The sequence below is a fragment of the Neolamprologus brichardi genome, chromosome 5 (genome assembly GCF_056152115.1).
Source record: "Neolamprologus brichardi isolate AB-2024 chromosome 5, ASM5615211v1, whole genome shotgun sequence".
NCBI classification, from domain to species: Eukaryota; Metazoa; Chordata; class Actinopteri; order Cichliformes; family Cichlidae; genus Neolamprologus; species Neolamprologus brichardi.
In genome coordinates, this window is record NC_142108.1 from 12,223,297 (window position 1) to 12,244,965 (window position 21,669).

A 21,669-nucleotide genomic window follows, 5' to 3' on the forward strand; every position below is an offset into this window, starting at 1 on the left:
CCATTTTACTTCCCCTAAATGACGAAAACACGAAAACAGTTGGACTTCATTCAATTTAATCAAACCTGACATCGAGAACAGCTCTGCGAGATGACGTCAACAATCAAGACAAACACACACACGCGCACACACGCACACAGACAGAGAGAGCAAATAGGATGTAATTTCAGTGATTGGGTGTAATTTACCAGTGTAAGTTGAAACCAGAGAGGGCAACTAGAGTGATCCTTGGTGGATCAAAAACAAACCATACATACCGGGGTGGGGCGCAATGCACACACACACACACACATACCCACACAAGCATACCCTCAAGGTATGCTCGTCTCACAGTGACTCATGTTCTTTTGGATAGAAAAGGGCCCGGGGTGTGTGAGATGTTACAAAATGGCACTGTGCTCGGATTTGCAAGAAATTAGTATTTCAATCTGTCCCACGGAAAGCTGTCCTTGGGATTGCTCTAATCCGCTCAGGTATGCCACTTTCCCATGGCCCACCCTAACCTCCACACACACACACACACACACACACAGGGGAGATTATTAAAGCGACCTCGTGGCACATGGAGGTTTCTGATGGATTTAACATCAAGAATGATTGTTAACTTTTAGGACTAAAAAGACTTGGAGTGACTCCTGAGAAAAACTGAGCTCTTAGCCAGACACATGGATCACATGACAACTGGGCCGCAATAGCAGCGGCAGCAGGGACCCCTGGGAAAACGGCGCAGTGCCATCTCTCAGATCGCACAGACTCAGCAGCCGGGCAGTAATGACGCTGTGCAGATATATCATATTTAGGTATGAATATACCATTCATGTGCAAAAGGCTGAAGCGGATTTTGCTGTGAATATGAACATCACAGTCAAGTGGTTTTAAAAAAAAAAAAAGATAATCACCGTGAAATAAATTAAACCTATTAAGAGGAACGTATGCTCAAGGTGACAGAAGAAATTAATTTGGCTCAACTATTGAGACCCATACCTCCACCCCACTATAGGATTTCAACCAAACTAATTATCACGCTCCACTTTCAGAAATAATAAGGAAAGTACTTAATAGGTTAGGATTCACCCCTGCATTCATATGTCCATTTAACATCCCTGCTTTCATGCCCACACACTCTTGCCTTAATGCAATTTCACATCCATGATTTAAAATAGGGGAAAGAATTATATTTCAAGTGGTGTCAGGATTAGAATATACAAGCAGTGATATTAAAATACTGTACGGCCTTCTGTGTGTGTGTGTGTGTGTGTGTGTGTGCTGAGCCTTTCTGAGTGGCTGAAGTGGAGGTAAAGATGTTAAATAATGTTTTTGTCACAGTTTAGCACGACAGAGGAATTCTAATAAAACCACAGATCTCTGATTAGTCTTCTTTCGCTGTATATTAATTTTTACCCTCTCTGCTTAATGCTGGCTAGGAGTTAAATTTTTAAACAGAGCACAGATATGAAAAAGACCCCCAAGTGGGTGCTCCTGCGCCAGCAATAGAAGTCTGTTTATCTAGTCAGCCATTCGCTCCATTTATAACAACATCCAAATGCAACTATTGTTTCATTTCAGTTGTTAAAATTGAAATCTTTTTTTGTTGTTTTTTTGTTTTATCCTCCTACGTCAAACCACAGAATTAGCATTTTAGCACCCCCCATGAAAAAACTCAAAATGCACATTAAACCACTTTTGCTCATTAAGTTCAGCAAAAACGAAATAAATAAAACGATCAAGTCCTCATAGAAGGTTTTTATCAAAATGACACTTTTTTTACATAACTTTAAATGAAATTAAACTTTAAAGGGTCTTAATCGAGCCCTCTTTTACCAAAACAGTTCTGTTCTTTGCCGGTGTGATATGCCTCTGTGCCACTGTGCCACGTTAAAGCTAACAGGCTGCAAGTCAGTGAGGGCAAAGAAGTCTATATCCCGTTGAAGTCTGAGTGGATTACTGATCTATATGTCAGTTCAGTACAACACGAATCCACAGGGTACGCTACACGTGTACACAGAACCAGCATGACCTGTCCAAGTGGATCAGCTGAGCTTCTGTCAGAAACATCAAGGAAATAAACAAATAATTAAAGAATAAAAAGAGACAGAGAGAGAGAGAGAGTCTGTTATTTCTGCAGTTTTGTATTAAATTCTAATGGAGGTGGTGGAGAAAAGGGAAAGAGGAGTTCACATTATCTAAGAGAATTCCAATTAACACTCTCCCCCTCAGTAATTAGCTACTAAAATAGCGAGCGAACAAGCCCAACATCTCAACCCTGACGCCACCGCACTGCCTAATTAATTCCCAAATCAGGAGCATCTGATTCAGAAAATTATCTGATAGGGTAGATGACAGACAGGCCGGTCAGAATAAAACATGAGTAATAATGTTCAAGAGTAAATAAAATACATATATATATATATATATATATATATATAGTTTTAAAAAGCTGCCAGCTCTCAGGCTTAACTGTTTTATTTCTTGTCATTTGAACAGCATTCACATTCTTTTAGGCCCGTTAAAGTGTCTTTATTTTACAATAGAAAAAATGCTGTCAGACAAAAGCAAATACCATTACCTCAATGAGGAAAAAAGTGTTAAATTAGTGAGATAAAAGAAGAGCTGTAGGATAAAAGAAGCTGCTTACTGAGCAATCAAGGTTGAGCAGAACGAGTGAAGAAAAGCTGCGGCAGATATCTTTTAGCAGTCTGCCGCTCATTTGCTCCCTCACTGGTCAGTTCTTCCACTGTTTAACGCAAACAGATGGGGCCTTTTCTCACTCTTTTTCCAGAGCCCTGTCTTTTTAACGGTGGCTTCTTGGCCTTCGCAGTAACGTCAGCGCAGCGACTATTAAAACAGCATGTGGCCCAGACTGCTATACATGCACGGGCGCGAGGCCTCTGCACTTTTTTGGGGTGAACTTTTAACCTTTTTCAATTAGGTGAAATCTGGAGCATGGAGGTTAGGGTCTGCCTAAAGGCTTATTACACACATACTGCAGTGTCCACACATGCAACAGCTATGAGATAAAGCTTATCAGAGGTGGGTATCAGCGTGAGCGATATTAAGATATCATCTATCTGCAGCTGCTATCAGTTTAGTGCTGATGGATAACAAAGCAGCAATAAATGCAATCGGACAATAACTTATGTGGCCATAATGTGGGCTGCAAACCCCTCTCTAAAAGCACCAACCCTAATTCTTCTGTGTTTCAATATGCATAGCATATGGAGGCCTGTTTCAGTTAGACACACATGCTCTCTCTCTCTCACACACACACACACACGGCTTGTGGAAAATGCTGCACCACTAAGAGTAACTTTTAATATGCCGAGATACCCATCAATTAGTGATTTCTGCAGCCGACAAATACCCTCACTCACACACACACAAACTAAATTGCACACACGCAGACGTAGTGGCACATTATAAAAACATGCTGTCACATGCTGATCTGTATCTGGACAAGTCAAACTGCGATAAAGTCACTCCACAACTACAGCAATCGATGGAAGTAATTTATTTACCTCACTAGGCAATTTCTGCTCTGTCTTTGGATGGAGGGAGGAAGCGAGAGAGAGAGAGAGACAGAGGGAGATTTGGCAAGGCTGTGTGAGTGGTGTGTAAATTAATCTAGCGGCAGTGAGATCCAGAGCCATGTATAAGTCCATAAAACAAGAGGAGGTTAAAGCAGCTCACGTCACACACACACACACATATACATCAGGCAAAGGTCCAACCCCAAAAACCACTTCTTCCAGAGAGAGACGAGATGTGAAACGTCATCTCTGCTCCATTAATGTGATGTGCTATCCCTAGATGCCACTAAAAAAAAAGAAAGAAAAAAAGAAAGAAAGAAAAAGAGGGAAAAAGAACAGTTAAGAGTTTGTTCTCTTCCTTTTTCTTTCTTTCTTGCTTTCTCTCCATTCAAAACCAACGCGCTCTGGAGAGAGGCCTGTCCATGGTCCTTGACTTTAACTCAGTGAAATAAAAGGCACTTAACTAAGCCTCAATGATCGATACAAACACTGCTGCTGCCTGGTTTTTCCACACACACACGTACACACGCATGCGGACACACACACTTATCCCACCTCCTCAGATGCTCATGCATATGCATGTCCATAGTGATTTATGCATCCTGGCGGGGATGCGAGCCTATCTGAGAGCAAGGCCAACACACAGGTCAGCTCATTTGTAAATCAGTTGCCTATTTATGGATGTGTATGTGTTAGTGTTTCCGTGTATATCTGTGGATGTTTGTGCCTATAAATCTGCGAGTGTGTGTGTTATGGTAGAGGTCAGCTTTGGAAACAGGCTCATAATCACTGCAGCGCCTTCATTCATTATATTTATTGAATTCTTTCCAGCTTCTGCTCTTGGCGCGTGTAAATCATACAAGTTCAACACTACGGGTTGCCGTGCATTCACAGTGTGTGTGTGTGTGCACGCGCGTGTTTATATGGCTTCCAAGTCCTGTCCACTGAGTGCTGACTACTTCTGCCAACCAGCGCTCTGACCCTGCACTTTTCAGAAGAAAGTCACCGAACTTTCTGACCTCTGTGTCTATTGTTCCCAGGAAAGGTTGGAGAAAAGCCTTCAGAAGAAACACCTTCCATCAGAGTGGCTACCAGTTGCTGACATTGTCTCTAATGTCCTGGATGAGCTCTAGGTGTTCACCAATTTACATAATTTCCTTAGGGATTAAAGTATTCTGATGTCCTATGCACTGGATTATGGGTAAAAATTAAGATTATGAGACAATAATATCTAGGGATAAACATATGTAGCATAATCTGAGACTATAGCCCTGTCTGCACACAAAGTGAACAAAGTGTGCGTTTTTCTTTGTGGGACTCTTGTGGTGTTTCTCCACCCTCCTCCACCTCCTCTGAACAACAGATTTGGGCTTAGAGGGCAGCTGCTTGTCCCCCCTTCCCTAAAACCCCACTATGTTACTCCCCTTGAAACGCTTCCACACCGTCTCGATTCCCAACAAAAGCCCAGGAGGAAGCCTGTTGTTTTCAACTTGTTTTTGACACAACTACGAATGGAAAAGTTCAAACTGTTCACACACACATACACACAAAAAAAAATCGGCATTTTATTTTGTCCGATATTTTCCTGTATCGTTACTCAGCACAAGTTTCCAGAGCCTTTAAAACACAGCAATGCAAAGAATAAAAACAGCCACGTGGCCTGTTTGTTTATCCATCTGCGGAGCCGCTCCTTGCCCTTTCCTTTCTGCTTTTTGTACGTTGTCAACAACAGGCAACCATGTACCAGAAATAAACCCTGCATTAGACAAACTGGCAACAAGGGTTTGTAACAACACACACCGCAATATAAAAAGAGCCATTAGAAAATACGCGACTATATATATTTAAAAGAGGTAAACATTGCAAGCTATTGCAACACAAACTCAAAAAAATGACACCGGGGGAAATACTATCGAGACAAATCCACTCAAACACACTCAACCAGTGTCTTGTGGCACGTGTAAGTGAGCTCACAGAGATGTTTCAGTGGAGCGAACGCTACTGTACGTGCGTGTCCAGTTACGTAAGACAGCGAGGCCTAACCTCTATGTTTGAGTGTGTCTGAGTGTTTGTTTGTGTGCGAGTAAGTATTTTTGTGTGTGAAGGGTGGAGGGTGGTGGGGGGCTGTGTGTAACTGGAGCCAAACTGTAAGCCATATGCCGCTCTGCCTTTGGTCCCACCCCCTTACCAGTCATGCACAAGAACACACAGACAAGCACACACACACACACACACACGCTTGCCCCCTCATAAACACACTTGCATGTACACACGTGGGCTTCTCTGCATGAAAAAAGAAAGGCCCTCCACTTCATTAGGAAAGTAAACACAAGTGCTGTCTGAAGTGGCTAATTAGAGACTAATTACTCCCTGCTCGTTACTAATGCAAATTAGATTATGCTGCTTAACTTCGTCGTGTCCACAACGCTGCTGTTAATTGAGGCCTTTTGAAATTAAATTACCCGCTAATTAGCATATCAAAACCATTAATTCTGAGCAAGGCGGGGGAAAAAAAACAACAACAAATGCCAAGTTTTGCTAATGAGTTTTGCTAATTGAATATGTACGCTCAATACAGGGGCTTGTGCCAGGAATACCTATTCAGCTGATCAGCACGCTCGTGCCTCTGTGTGTGTGTCTGGATGTGTGGGTGCGTAAGCAGCCAGACAGAAACACCATGCATCATAAGAGCAGCATATAATTAAAGGAACCATTCCATCTCTCCAAACGCTTTGTCAATATTTCCCTCTGAACGCATGACTCCACTGATGTTCAGCATGCAGGGAGCGAGGGATACAGCAGAGACGCAGAGAGAGGAGTGCGAGAGGGGATGGATATTCATCTCATGAGAGGCAAAAGAGCCACTGAATGTGGAGTGTGTGTGTGTGTGTGTGTGTGTGTGTGTGTGTGTGTGTGCTGCAGTGGCATGTGAGCACGGTTTGCGTTTGTCCAAGCTGTAAGCCGCCTTTGAAGTAAAGAACTCTGTCTCTCTGATGCTCTCCCAAAGCCCCAGACCCCCTGCCAGCTCTATCTCTGTGCTTCCCCCCGGCCACCTCCCTTTCTTTAACTGGCCCCTCTTCACCTCTGCTACAGTACCTGTCCAATTAGGGAAACACACACACACATACACGTGCACACAAATGGATACACGCAAACACTTTATGGCCACTAGCAGGTGAACAGCGTAACCTTTCCTTCACTTGAAAAAGCTGCATCTGTTTTTTCCTCTCTCTCTCCAAATTAAATGGATGATTTCAAACTTTGCGGATTAGGCATGGTGTGCATATTCATGGCCGCACCTACCTGCCTGCCTATGAATAAGAGAGGCTACACACGGAGAAGCCAGGAGCTATTAGCTACTTTAATCTGCTGACGAAATAAAAGAATCCCACATCTAAAGATCCATCTCAGCTTTACATGTAAAACGAGCTGAAATAATGTCATTCTGAGCAACTCGCCTTTCCTTTTCCTAAATATCTATCCAATCAGGGCGCGTGAAAAGCCCCATTCAGGTTGGCCCTTATAAAAGTTTCATCTTATTACACTTTCCAACTCTCTTTTCATTATCCCTATAATGGCAGATGAAAAAAAATTGAATGGTAAAATTGAGAGGTAGCCATACAAAAAAATTAAATAACCATGATAATTAGATGTAAAGATATTATAATTCCTTTAACAGGATGCATAGAAACTGCTGCTCGACAATATTTGCCCTAATTGCTAGAATTATCATATTAACCAGTTACCATTTGGGTAAGTTGATTAAAAAATTGATTATTCGTCTATTTCTTTTAGGAGTTTCTTAATCAAAATCTAACATCCTTGAAAAATTAATTTGAAGCCGTTTCTTATCAGTTAATTAAATCGGGTTGGAAGTCATTTTTTCTGTGCGGCATGATTAGAACGGTTCTGTTCTCTTCTGTTCAGACACCATGACGTTAGAGGGGGAACTTTTCACTGTCTCATCAAACATTCACAACCACAAGAATAGGACTTCTTTGAAGGGCCCGTCGCCTTTTTTTCCCCCTACCAAACCTCTGCCTTTCTGATAAATTGTGCTATACCCAATAGATCTTTCTTTCTCGTTAACACATTCTCATTAACGGACAGAGAAAGCGAAAGGAAAAGGGGAGGGGAAGAGAAAAGGAGAGTGCCGGGGAGAGACAGAGGGGAGCGGGTGGGTGGGTGTGGATGCTGAAGGCGGGTGATGGGGGGGATAGAGAAAAAAAAAAAGAGGTGAGAAAAACAGGGCAGAAAAATCTAAATCAATAGCAGAGATAAAGTCAAAGAGAGAAATGAATACACTGACAGATTTTTAGTGCACACTGATGAAAATTAAATAGTGTAAAGACAACAATGAAATGTTGCCTGGGTGACAGCCTTGAGGTGGCCTGAGCTGAGACTAAACAACTAAAGAAGGAGCTAAAACAACACCTGCTTTTCCTAAAGGAGAAAAAAAGAAAACCTCTATCCAACCATGCTCGCTTTAAGTCAATAAATTTGAGAAATCCAAGTGTCAGTTTTGACATTTTTGTAAGACAGATAAAAAAAAGAAGAAAATGCTACAAAGTGAATGGTAGTAAAACAAATGATTTAGTGATACCTAGAACAGATTTCACTTCAGTTTTTTTTTTTTTTTTAAATTCAGATGTGCAGCTTAAAAAATACACATCGGAGGTTGACGTCACTTCAGAAAACTAGTTTTCTATTTCCAGAAGAAGACTAATTATGAAGCTCTGCCCCTGGGAAAGAAAAGCCCCTCTTGAAGGAGAGAGCGAGAGAGGAGAGAGAGAGTCCATTCAGGGCTGGCATCGGTGGAATATAAGTTTGTCTCTCTCTACTTCAGAAAGCAGCAGAGCAGAACGGAACAGATACAGCGGGCTCCTCTCATCTGTCCATCCCAGACTCCTCGGGGAGGTATGGGAGGATTGGAGAAGGGTAGAGGGGTGGAGGGGGTGAGGGGTGGTCAAAAGGAGAATTAAAAGGAGAATCAGTGAGGATACGGAGCAGTATGGTGAGTCTCTCTGATTGGATGATGAATTGAATTATTATTAGAGCCTGGCTAGTAAAGTTGCGCAAAAAAAAAAAAAAAAAACTCAGTTCATCAGCCAATCAGCCAATCAACAAGCTCCCTCATCAACCAATCAAACCCCCACCCAGGGGGGAAATGTTAGAGGTGTGGGTGTTCTTTTTTCTTCTTCTCCTTCTTCTTCTTTTTACCATCTGCCTCTCTGACCATATTTTTCTCTCTTTTTTTCCCCTGTTACAACACATTACACTGTCTTTGATACAGCTGCCCTCATCTTTCTCTGTGGGAGACGCAGAATTCTCAAAGCCACAATTACCGCACAGAACTATCAATTTCCCCTTCAATTAACCCTGTGGGAAGAGAGGGGACAAAGGAGCGGACGGAGAGGGAAGAGAAGGGGATGAGAAATTCAAATTTGGGATGAAGAGGACCTCCTCCCACTATGGTCCCCCTCAACACACACACACATACACCTCGACACCCCCTGATGGTGCAGTCACGTGATTGGGCTGAGAAACTAGAGATCTGCACCTCCTCGGGATGAACTTGACCCCGCGACTGGAGGTCAAACAAGTTACTAACAGCACAGGACCCCTATCCTCATTACCAGTAAATAGTCCCAGCCAGTGCTCTAACAAATCAGAGTGTATGTTAATAACCACTGCCCAGTCCACAGCGCAGATCTGTCACAAAAATTAAATAAGACAAAAATAAGGGAAAAGACAGACGGAAGTCAGGCGGAGTAGGAAGAAAAAGAATATAAGGAAAGAGAGGGGAGGGTGAAAAGGAAAGAGGAAAAAATGGGGAGGGATTAGGAGGGGGCGTGAGTCAATGGTTGTGTTTCTTAGATCAGCGACTAAGGGCCTGTGCCCCATAACAACGGACAACTGTGATGGCATGCCCGCTCTCTGTGCTCTGCTCCCCTCTCCTTGTCTTTGCATTTTCGCGTCCCTTCCCACCTCCTCCTCCTCTTCCACCTCCACCGTCTCTCTCTCTCTCTCTCTCTCTCTCTCTCTCGCTGAGCGAACCCCTGGGGGAGCTGCTCAAACCAAACCCAGCCTTCAGCAAAGTTTCGCAGGCAAACTTTTCACAAAGCCCCCAGAAGCCGTACGCCTGCCTGACACCACAAAGCATGCCAGGGTTTCATTGCCACTCACCCTCCCTCCTGTCCTCGTTTTTGTACTTTAGTCCTTCGTTCCTCCCTCAGTCCCCTCCCTCGTTTATGCTAACTACTTTCCGAGGCTAATGCGCTGTTCCTGACTGACCTTTAGACAATGGAAACCTGCAGCAGCAGAAGTTACCGATTAGGGCTACAGGTTGCATACGGCAGCGCTGACCTTCAGCGGGAAAAATCGGCCTTGTGGCATCTGCTAATCTCACAGCCCTACGGCTACTATTCAAGCTCTTAATCTTGGATGAAAAAAAATATTCTAGTGTTCACTCCAGTTCTTAATAAAAAAAAACCCACATCATTCTGGAAATAATAAAGGCAAAAATACAAAGCAGAAATCTATTTTTTCCCCTCTATGTTGTTTTTGTCAGAGAATCATTTCTAAGGTCTGTGTATCTTTACAGTGCGAGGGACAACCTTTTGTCCAGGGACAAGTAGGTGTGCTGACAAAACACTACAATATTTTTTAACAATCACAAAACGGACTGAATAAAATTTTCAGATGTATATCAATACACCGACATAATCCATTCAAACAGTAGAAGCACAGTTGAATAAGTGTGCAGCTAAAAATGATTTGTGTTGTTTTTTTTAAATATAGAATAAAGTAATAGTTTCCTGCCTTTCTTGCATAAACTTCCATAAAATGTTTCTTTTAAAAAAAAAATAGATGTAAGAAAAGAAAAGAAAAAAAAGACACGGGTTATTATAGCTGTTTTCTGTAATGTTTTAAATTTGTTGCAAAAGCATTTTAGTCATTTTGAAAAATTCTCACTCACACGCTTGTCATTTCAGTAATCCGGAATAAATTATAGCTATTGAAAAGGGGCCCGAGCAGAGGTAGCAAATGTTGGAGTTAAACTGTGATGACATCTTGGATGTAATGAAGAGGCTGAGGGAACACAGAGCTGTGATAATTAGACACCGGGCTTGACAAGGAGAGGAGGAGAGTACCGGAGAGGGAGAGTGCGGATGAGGGGGGGTAAAAAAAAAGAACACATGAACAGGAGAAAGTGCAACACAATAAGAGGCAAGAAGGAGAGAAGACAGACAGCAAGTGTTGAGTCCTTCACACTGAGCGACTATTGGAGCTCCAACAGGGAAAAGAACACTTTTCGACCAACCATGGACCCGAAGAGAAGGCAGCCCTAGCAAATGCAGGCACGCATGCTGAGTATACGCGAGTGCCCTTCTGAGTGAAGCAAACCTGATAGATTTGTATAACAGCCTGTTTAAAACACACACACACACACACACACACAAAAGCAGAGCAGAAGAAATTGACTGTTTACTGCAATCTCTATATATTTTTTTAAAAAAGACCTGATTAAATGTTCTTCTTTTTTTTTTAATGAGAGTCACACGTGTGTCTCATTAAAAGTCAACCGAAACTGTGAAGGCGGAAAAAGTGTCTGTGTTTAAACATTGTGTTGTCCCTTTGTAGATACAGCGAAACAGTGAGAATGTGACAGAAGTGTATTCGAATGATGTATTCTTCTTTTAATCCAAGAAAATATGATTTTAATTAATTTTTTAAAGCCTAAACTAAAGCTTCTCTCTGTTTTTCATTTTAAATCTGAAGTCGATGTAGTGAACTGGAAGAAGAAAAAAACTACGGCACATGTAATTTCTTTTTTTTTTTTTTAAAGTGTAGGTGCATTTTGTTAAAACAAAAAGACCCAACTTCTTCCAACCAATATCACGTTTCCTGCTTTTCCACTTGTGTTTGCACCTTGTTTTTTTCTCATCGCTCTTTGCTGTCTTCCTCCCCCCCTCCAGACAGTTAACGCTGCTTCACAGGCCAGCGGCTCACAACGCAAACACACCCACCTACATGCTCTTCGTTCCCTCTCCTCAGGAACATGAGAGCGGGCTCTAATTCACAGGCTGGTAAAGCTGTGGTGGACAGCAGCCTTGATCTGGCAGGATTAGGCTACTTTTATTTCCCCGAGAGGGAAGGAGAGGTAGAGGGAGGTGAGTGTGCATGTGTGGGGTGTGCTCAAATCCTCCTACAAATGTCAGACAATGACCGGTGACCAGGAGCCACACACACACACACACACACGTGCACATACTCAAACTCACACATTCATAAACACTCCTGAGAAGGCCCAATGTGACACCCAGAAAAGAGACTCATCACTCCCCGTCTCATCAGTCTGAGGAAGACGAGATGTGGGGGCAAGAAGGGAGCAAAGAAGGAGAAGAAGGAGGAGGAGTGAGCCAGGGGATCGAAGGAGGGAGTAAAAGACAGAGGCAGCGAGGATGGGTGGGGGTGGCGGCGGTGGTGGGGGGATTACACAATTATTCAGATAACAGCTGGGAATAATCTAGTGGCAGATGTCTCTCGGTCAACAATGCCCACCACACACAGGCTTGCATGTGTATGCGCACTAACAGAGTTTCAGTGCTCAGCAAGCAGCCAAAGGGTGGAAGAAAAAAAAAAAAAAACGGCAGCTAGTGAAGCTCCAGAAGCTACTCAAGCACACAACTCGCACAATCTGCCCGGAAAAGTTTTTTTGTTTTTTTTCCTTAATTTTAAATCGGTCTTCAGTGCAGATGAAACAGCCTATAAAAATAACGAGAGGTAGCATCGTTATCGGTTAAACACGTTTTGAAAAAACATGTCGGCAAAGTAACGACCTGTTTGCTTTTCTTTCCCTCCGCGAGCTGTCTGAAAAACAAAGCCCGAAACTTGATGAATTCTGGGAGAGAGCCAGAGAAAGGGAGAGAGAACGGGGTGGAGGGTCACCCACTGACTGACAGTTAATTGCAGTTGGATGTGCATGCTTACATGCAGAGAAAATAAGGGTACGCACATGCGGACCACAACTGTGTCCTTTGCATCTATAAGCAATCCCCCATGTAGCGAACCTCTAGCAGTAGCTGTCATCCCCTCCTCTGCCTCTCGCTATCTGAAAGCCCACCACAAAAGCCAGAGTCCGCACCCCACTGGGCAAAGCCTGCATAGTCTTCTTCACCTTCAGACCAAAGCAAAAAGTAAGCAGAGTGAAGCGAGAAGTTAAGAGAGAGAGTTGGCATTTGTTGGCCAAATCGTCGTTTTTTTTCCTATTTTACATTTTTAAAAATCTCTTTCAGAAGTTTTAAGGAAGTAAAATCAAAACTGTGCATGAAGTTTAGAAAAGGGAAGGAAGGGGCGGCCCAGTCAAGTGGTGAGAGGCGCCGTCAATCCGTCAACCCAGGCAGCCTATTGTGATTTGGTTTAACACTGGTTAACAGCTCGTCCTGTCAGGGGATGGATCATCCCACGGCGCCTCACATGCTAATAGCTTAAGTAGGCATCCCATGTCCCCCGGAACTAATACCACAAATACTAATACCATAAAAGAGGAGTGCATGCCAGCGATCCAGCCTTACTTTCGCCTGGGTTAGCCAACATCCCGATACTTTACGGATTTGAAATATAATGAGACGCGTTTGAATGGTTATTACCTCCCTGGACCAGGATGGAAAACAACAGGGACAAGGGAAAACTGCTGCAGTGCTTATTTCCTGTCATCGTGTGTTAATCCACAGTCGTTATTGTTGAGGTAATTCAAAGAATCTGATGCAAATCACAAAAGCTAATAAAAAAAAAAAGGTAAAATGCATCACACTAGCGCTAGATCTGAAAAAAAGAAATTATAATGTCGAAAGTAAGTAATAAGCAAAGATTTTAGGAGGGTTTTTTTTTTTTTGTAGGTAATACTTTATGGACTGCGCGCTACTCTGGTGTGAATCTTAGCGTTTCATCAGAGCGTTCACTCATCCGCTCGGCAGATTATACCGCCACAGCACCACGGACAAACGAGCACTCAAGTGCTGTTTAATGCTTCTCTACAGTCAGAGCGTTTATGAAATGTGCAAAAATGTGTGTGCGTGCATCTATATGATCCTGAGTCTTGTGCTTCACAGCTGTCACCTACCCTTCACAGCCATCCTTTCAATACACATTAAAGCAGTGCTGCAGAAAGTTTAGTCACATTGTTGCTCTGAGTGAAGCTTTCCACTGCTCCGCTCCCTCGGTTACCCGCTCGATTGACGGCTGCCCTGTCAGTTTGTCGCAGTGCTTTAGAAAACACCAACAGTTCTCTGATGAAGTGCTTACAAAAGGTCATAGGGTGGAGGCGATGGAGAGGAGGGGAGCAGACTACTGAGAGAGGGAGGCAGGGGAAAAGGAAAAGGGAGACGGGATAGAGTGAAGGAAAATCCATAACACAAATACAGCTGTCAGAAGCAATGCAGAGTTAGCGGGGGATGCAACCACTGATTTTTTTTTACTCTTTATGAAGATGCTCCGCATGAACACAATAGCGTTCTCTGAGGGTAATTTTTTTTCTGCTTACACTGACCATCTCAAGTGCTCCACCTGATCAGCGCCACTGACGCCACGATCTTCTGAGATCCTCCCTCTCTGTCTCTGAAATCAAACCTGATAGCGCCACAACTGCCTTACTTCACGATCTGCTTTCAGTCCTTCGAGCTCCACAGCCACGGCCCTCTCCTTCAGCTCCAACTCTCTGCTCCACATGGCCTCAGGTGCCAAGCGCACTCTGGAGAGGCTGATCTAATGCTTCCTCAGCTATAATAACCCATGCCTATAACCCTCGCGCCGCTGTTTCCTTCACTTCGCAGAGGCTTTCTCTCATATTTTCTATCTCTCTCTCCACACCCCACCACCCTCACTCCCCGCCCATAGGAAACAGTCGCTTCCTCTCTGAGATTTCGGGTCACTCCTTCCCACATCAATCAGCTGTTAATGGGCCGGCGCTCTGTGGAGCTTTAGGAACATCTCCGGAGCCAGCCTGCATCCTAGTCATCCCAAACACAAATAGAAAAACGTATGAAACGTCTCATCATAAATGCACTGACATGTTAATGACCACAGGCTAAACCACCGTGTCAGACAAAATGATTACCTTATCATTCACCGCGAGGGAAAGAGCGCCTAAATTTTAGAGAGGAATCCGGGTCGGCTGTCACCACATAAGCAGTGACAGCTCTTTCAAAAGCCACAAAAGGCAAAGGAAAAAGCAAGCAAACAACATCATCTCTCCTGCACAGCTGCTCAACTCGCTAAAGCATCTTCCTTCTTTTCTTTTTACTTTTCCTGAAACTTCACTGTACAACACCTCTTCTGACCCGTCAACACCCACCCCCCCCCCACACACAAAAAAAAACAAAAAACAAAACATACCACATCTTATCTTTGAAAAATGTTTGGGACTTATTGCGCTCGCTCACACACACACACACACACACACACACGCACACACACACAGGCAGATGTTCACGCTTTCATAGAAATTATTCAGCCCTTAACTTCTGCTAAATAACAGGTTCAATTAGAACCACATGTATAATCAGGCCTCAGTCTAAAGCAATGTGCCGGCAGTTCCACTGTGCACTCACCGACTTTAATTCACAACCAGAACATTAACCCACCCTCTGAGCTGTCCATATACAATAACACACACATTTGTTCATAAAATTTCAAGAATTTTTTTTAACAATGTAAAATAATTTATACTGTAATGCCAAATTGTTATTATACTTAATTTCTTTTTAAATCACAGAAAAATGTGAAAAGGGGGAAAAAACATTTCTATGAAAATCTCTGATACACCTAATTCAAATTGAAATTTTAACAAACATTTATAGAATTGCTACGATCAGCAGAATATCTCATATCCTTGTCTTTTCCGCGCTTAAAGCCCGACGCATGTTCACCTCAAATACATGCAGCCCTGAAATAATGTCAGCTTCAGGACCAACACTTGAAATAAGCCCATCTAAAAACACGCTCTCTCTCCCAGCACGGGTTTTCTTCCTTTTTTGTGCTTTTTTTTTTTTTTTTGCTTTTCTCAAATAAATGATATCGAAAATTTAACCATTTCAGCTTTTTTTTAAGCAGGTAAAGCACTAAGTGCTGCAATAGAAGTAAATCTGTGAATATCTATCACAGGTCAAACCCTACATGTATAGCAGTGTCATATACGGGTGCTCTTCAACATCACTTTGGAGCCAAAAGCCCACTCAGACTTGTGGGTTTCGGATAGCAGGAGGGTTTTAATGAAGAGAGCACGAGAGATGAAGAGACGGACAGGCGAGCCATCAATGCTACCGACGCACAGGACATTTAAAACTTGAAATAATGTCCATTTTCACTCGAGCAGGACAGGTGAATTGAGAAAAAAGCACTCTCGTATACACACACTCCCGCACTCTGATATATACACTCTTTTCACACATACATTCCCATGCGCTCATGTTGGAGGTAAGGACTCTCTGAGCGAGTTTATGGACTAACACAATCATGTTGGTGGCTTTTAATCCTGCTGAAGGGGTTTTAAAGCGCACGAGATTCAAAGCCATTACTACCCGTCTCTAGACGGTCTTGTACATGACTCTTCCAGTCACACCCCGGCACACGATCACATACTTGGGACCAAGCTGAAAAATAAAATATCATCATTTAGGAAAGGTGTCAGAAAGCATAACAGAGACAACTGTGCGTCTGAAAGCGATTAAAAATCAGCAGTATGTGAGAAACAGGACATGGAAAAGACACAGCTGCTGGGAGGGAGGAGAGAAAAAAGAAGAAAAACACCACCAAAGACGGGAAAAAGTGTTGATGCAAGTCAGATGAAAAAAAGGTGGCAATGCCAAGCAAACACACAGACACAGGCAAACAATAGCCGACAAAGAGCAGAGAGTCAATCTGCCTTTGACACCTCTGGCTTCCTGCACACGTACACTCTTTTACAACAAAAAAAAAAACTAAATAACTACTTCTGCCTCTCAAACACTCTTTTGTTTCACGGTCTCTTATTGTGTTTTCATGAAAAGCCTGTCACTAATGTGATAGCCTATCAATGATAAGCATTACACGGAAATGATAACTTCACACCGATTTTTTTTCAGGCTTTATATGGTAGGCAAATGGTTTTTTTTAAAGGAGAAGAAGAAGAAATAAAAACAATCCTGTACTCTATTCTTCAGCAGTGTTTCACACTTCTACCTGAGCTCCATGAGGCTTCTTCTTCATAACGCGGTCACTTTAAACAGAAACTTAAAAACAGCTAAAACTGTGTAGTAACCTGGCATGGGTGCTGAGAAGTCATAGCTCCAACTCCAAAGATCATTCTTAAACTGAGTCAACACAGCTGCTGTGCTTTTACTGCAACAAAAAGAACTTAAGCAGCTGAAAGATAAGGCAGCTGTGAAATACCTAATTTAATAATATTAATAACCTTCACAAATATAAGATTTACGTTTTCCATAATTTTAGGAAACATTTTACCATATTTGGCAAAATGGTTAAGCCTGTAAAAAAAAAAAAAAGGTTTATCTGATAGTACTGAGTTACTGCCAGCCTTGGTTTGGTCCAGTTATTCAGGATTTTAAAAAAAATATGCTTATAAAACATCTTATAAAACATGCAGTCAGCCTCTTCTACTACATTTACCAATCAACACACACAGTTTAAATTCCCTTCCAGGATAGATGGCTAAAATGAACAGCAACAGGGTTTGTATCTGCATGAAGGCCACTGTGCATTAACTATTTTAAGGTGCGTTTTCCACAGCTTGTGGCGTGATAGATGAAGATCAAATAATCTTTAAAAAAAAAAAACGAAGGAAAGAAAATCGGTATACACTTTACAGCACGGGCTCGGAGCCACCACAAAATACCTGCTTTCCTGTCTGACACCAGAACTGTGACAAGGTCATAAAACGTGATTAAGAGCTTTTTCATTCCCGCTGGATCTTCTATTAAAGTGCAATTAAAAGTATGTCATCACGTCGCGGAAATGCCACCACAGAGGAGGGTGGGAGGGGGCACAACAGGAGAGAGCGAGCGAGATAGAGGGAGAGAGAGGGAGAGAATGAGAGAGAGAGGACACAGTAAATAAAATTAATTATGCCAAATGCCCCGGCGCCCATCAATCACGGGGCAATAATGCCCGTGTCAGGGTGAGCACCCACACGGCCTGTACGCTTTTCTCTCGGTGACAGACAACTAACAGCAACGAATTGTCATTTCATTTCTCCCTCTTTTTTTTTCTTGATCTGAAGGTTTCAATCGAGAGTCTCTGTGTGTCCAGCCCGATATCTCATATTTGATAAAGGCAATTTTATTTCATGGAAATGGAAGAAAATCAAAAACTCTCAAAAGACAAAAAGATCAGCAACTTTGTTTCAACGGCCCAAAAGTTGCTTTTGTGCTGCACGCCGTGCACACAAGAAAATTCACATTAAAGTTTTTGTCTCTGCAGAATACTTATTTTCTTATTTTTTAAAAAAGTCGCAGTAAATAGTTCGCGGGAAGAAAAAATATATATTTTCCTTTGTGGTGCAGGCCTACTTTTAGTCGGTTTATGAGCGCGAGAAGAAGGGAAAACATGTGTCACACAGAGGTTGTGTTCAATTTCTTTAAAAAAAATTTCTATGTCAGTAGATTTATTATATTATAATCTATAGAAAGTATATAACGTGCATTCTTTTTGATTAAATCACTTTAAATTACAGATTCTGAAAAAAACCCTAAAACGCGTCAGGGTTATAATGTATGTAAAATCACTGTCCATAATCCTGCTTACGTACATAAAGCGTTCAAAAGTTCACGTTGAAACTGGAACTGGAAGTTTTACAACGCAGGGAGAAGTTTTCCTCCACGTTCAGCTGGTAAAACGTCCCTCTCTAAAGAACAGAGCTGCTATTATTTAAGATATCATTTAGGATATTTAATTCAGCTCAAATAAGGAAACCACAACGGGCACCTCAAACCTCAGTGGTCAGAGAAAAGTCCTAAATCCTAAAGGCACTAATGTCCTTAGACCTTCTAAACGTGTCAATAAGAAAGTTGTTTGTTCTTTTGCTTCTTTTGTTCTGCGATTTTCTGTAAGTAAGAAGTTTAACTGCCTTTCTTTTTTTTTATTTTTAAACGTTAATGTTTAATTGTAGGAAACTAAAGTTCAATAATAAAAGACCCTAAACCCAGCTGTGAGGTAGAGAGGTATGAAGCGATGGCAAAGCAAGTGGTTCTCACACGGCTGCCTGTGACCGTTCGTGTAAAATCGCCACCACATAAGCCACGTCCACGCGTATGATCAAATATAACGAGCGATATCAACAAGTTTATTCCCTACGTTTGAGTCCACTCCCGAAATCTTAGCTCGTCCTAAACCTGCGAGAAATAAACTTTTTTTTCCTTTCTCTGGTCTCATAAGCGAAAACCTCGGACAATGACACATTACGCAAAAAAATGGTATCCCTCCGAGTCATCCAAAGTAGGCTCTAGAGAATTTACAAACTACACCGTAATATCCAGTTAAATAAACGACGATTAAAAGGAGGCTGGATTTGAACTCTGTGGATATAGGTTGGCGTGAAACTAGTGATGAGGTAGAAAGAAACTTCGATTTTTCATTCTACTGAGAACACTGAAAGGACGAAAACAGCTGCTTTAAATATGTTTTCTTTTTTTAGAACAGAAAGTATGAAAATAAAAATAAAAAAGTTTCACGTCAGGAAAGAGTCAGAGTTAGAATGAAACAGAAAAAGTACGGAGGAGGGAGAAAGAAAAGGAGAAAAACAAAAACCTCCCTAGTGTGGCCGCTGGATCGTACCTACTTTAATACTCTATCACATTATTAGGCAGACCTGGAGGAGTTTCACAACGTGCCATGAAAAGTTGAAGTGCGTCGCTTTAAAAGCGTCTAGCAGCGTGTGTGTCGGAGAGTTTCAATGGGAGCACAGAGTGAGGGAAAAGTGAGGAAGATAAGAAGAAGGGGGAAACGTGTAGATAATGCATCAACCTGTTCTCTTGGTTTCTGAAGAAGTCAACTTTCACGCCAGTGGTTGGACCATGTGGGCAGCCCCGCTTCTGCTCCTCAAACCCCGGCGCGTCCACTCTCTCGCGGCGACAAAAGGGGGGACACAAACCGAAGGGACGTAAAATTTAAAAAAATAAAAAATAAAAAATAAAAATGGAAAGAAACAGAGAGCAGAGAGAGAAACAGAGAAATCTAGGATCTAAGACGGCAGGACCATTACTTTAAACGACCAAAAAAAAAAAAAAAAAAAAAAACGTGCTCGTTAGTCCTTTCCTTTCCCCTTTTGTGTGCGTCCTCTCTCCTCGGAGTGGCCCCTCTGGAGTGAAGTCAGAACAATACTGCCGCTAAAACTCTGGCACTGAGCGCAAGTTGCCGCGGAGAAACAACGCAGCTTCTCGTTTCTGTTTGTTGTTTAGTTGCCTCCGCTTTTTTCTCCTCTCCCCCCAAGCCCCAGCTCTCTCCTCAGCAGGCTCACTCAGCGCGTATAACCTCTCCAACGGTCTTCACTTTTTTGCCATCCCGTCTGTTGCTTGCTCGTTCGCTGGAAATCAGGGTTGAATCACTGGAGCTGTATGTGTGTACGAGTGTGTGTACGAGTGCGGAGTGTGTGTTGCGGGAGGACAGTTTGCTGTGCTACCGTAATGCCTCTAAAGCAGGTGCGCGTTTTCGTCCTATCCATGCAAAGCCCCGGCGCATAATAAAACAGCAGCCAGTGAGAGGCATCTCTCCGTCGCTCCCCGGAGAAGTGTGCGCGCGTGTGTGGGCGTGCATGCGCACGGATGAGGGGAAGGCACTGATCTTTTGACCTCGCTTTTGCATCCTGGTTGAGTTGCGCTATTGTGGCGGCAGAGAGGAACAGATGTTATCCTGCGCAAAGTTTGAGCTCCCCAAAAAAAAAAAAAAACACCAGTAACAAAGAACGATCGTTTAAAACAGGACAAAGTCTGCCATGAAATGATCGCTTTCTCTTCGTGTCTGCATGTCAGAGTTACAAATGTATCTGTAAATAAAAAAGTAAAAAAAGAAAGAATAAATAAACCTTGCAAACTTAAAAAAAAGGCAAAATTCTCCATATAGCTTCTTTATTGTCTCTTAGATGCTTGTTCCTCTTGACTTTTGTTAATGTAATTTCATTAAAAAATAGGTTTTTATGCCAAATAATATCCTATATGGATTTATGTCAGAAAGATTGATGCCATCCTAAAAAAAATAATAATAAAAAATGCTGTATTCCTAAAATAAAAACAGGTATAAAATCCGTTTTAGTAGGTTCACTCTTGTTATGCACTTTCCTTCAGAATAGACAGTTATATTGTGATTAGATAAATTTTACTGTCTGCCTACCTCACTGTGTCCTTTATGTATTTTGGAAGCTTGACAACTCCTTTTTGCAGAGTTATTACCAGCTCCCCCCCCCCTCCCCCCCTTGCCACCACATTCATTTACTAATTGACAGGATAATCAGTGTTGAGATTACTGTCTCTGATGAAATTTGGAAATTACATCATACCTGTCGCTGGAGAAAAAAAAAGTGGGGGAGGGAGGAGGGGAAAAAAACGAAGCTATAACTCAAAGAAAGATCAAGGAATAATTTTGCTTTGGCCATTAAATGGGATTCTGCCCTCCTGCCTTTCCTCTATCTATGCTTTTACCTTTGGAAAATGATGGCAGTCCATCACGACACCACCTAACAATCAGCCACCACTGCAGTAAATCACAACACATTCATTAACACGATCAATAGCACTAAAAATATGTGTGTCTCCACATGTGTGTGTGTCGGCGTGCAAATGTTTGGGTGTGTGTTTGCGTGTGTGAGTGTATATGAGCACCCATATATTCCTTTACTTACTCCTCTGAGCCTGACGGATTTTGCCAGGAACACTTTGTCATATGTCTGAAATAAATCTCCGGAGAATTGACGGGCGCTAATGTGAGCAACTGGATGGTGATGAGTGATGCTTTTCTAAGTGGATGTGATTAGGAAGGTGCACCTTTTTTCTTTTTTTTTTAAAGTTGGATCTGGAAAAACCCACGCAAGGGCTCTTAAAGAAAGTTTCTAACCCAATCCCAGCAGGGTGAACATGCTTAGTTAATATCAACC

The 21,669-nt window shown here is 42.3% G+C and overlaps 1 protein-coding gene across 2 annotated transcripts in view; it reads right to left on the bottom strand.

The window, feature by feature from the left end:
- The window catches only part of foxp4 (forkhead box P4), a 91,148-nt gene extending 70,902 nt beyond the window's left edge, over positions 1-20,246 (bottom strand). For both annotated transcript variants that reach the window (XM_087840668.1, XM_006784403.3), the window contains exon 1: positions 19,548-20,246. The gene's annotated coding sequence lies outside the window, so the exon portion shown is untranslated. The remainder of the gene's footprint in view (positions 1-19,547) is intronic.
- Between the last annotated feature and the right edge of the window lie 1,423 nt (positions 20,247-21,669).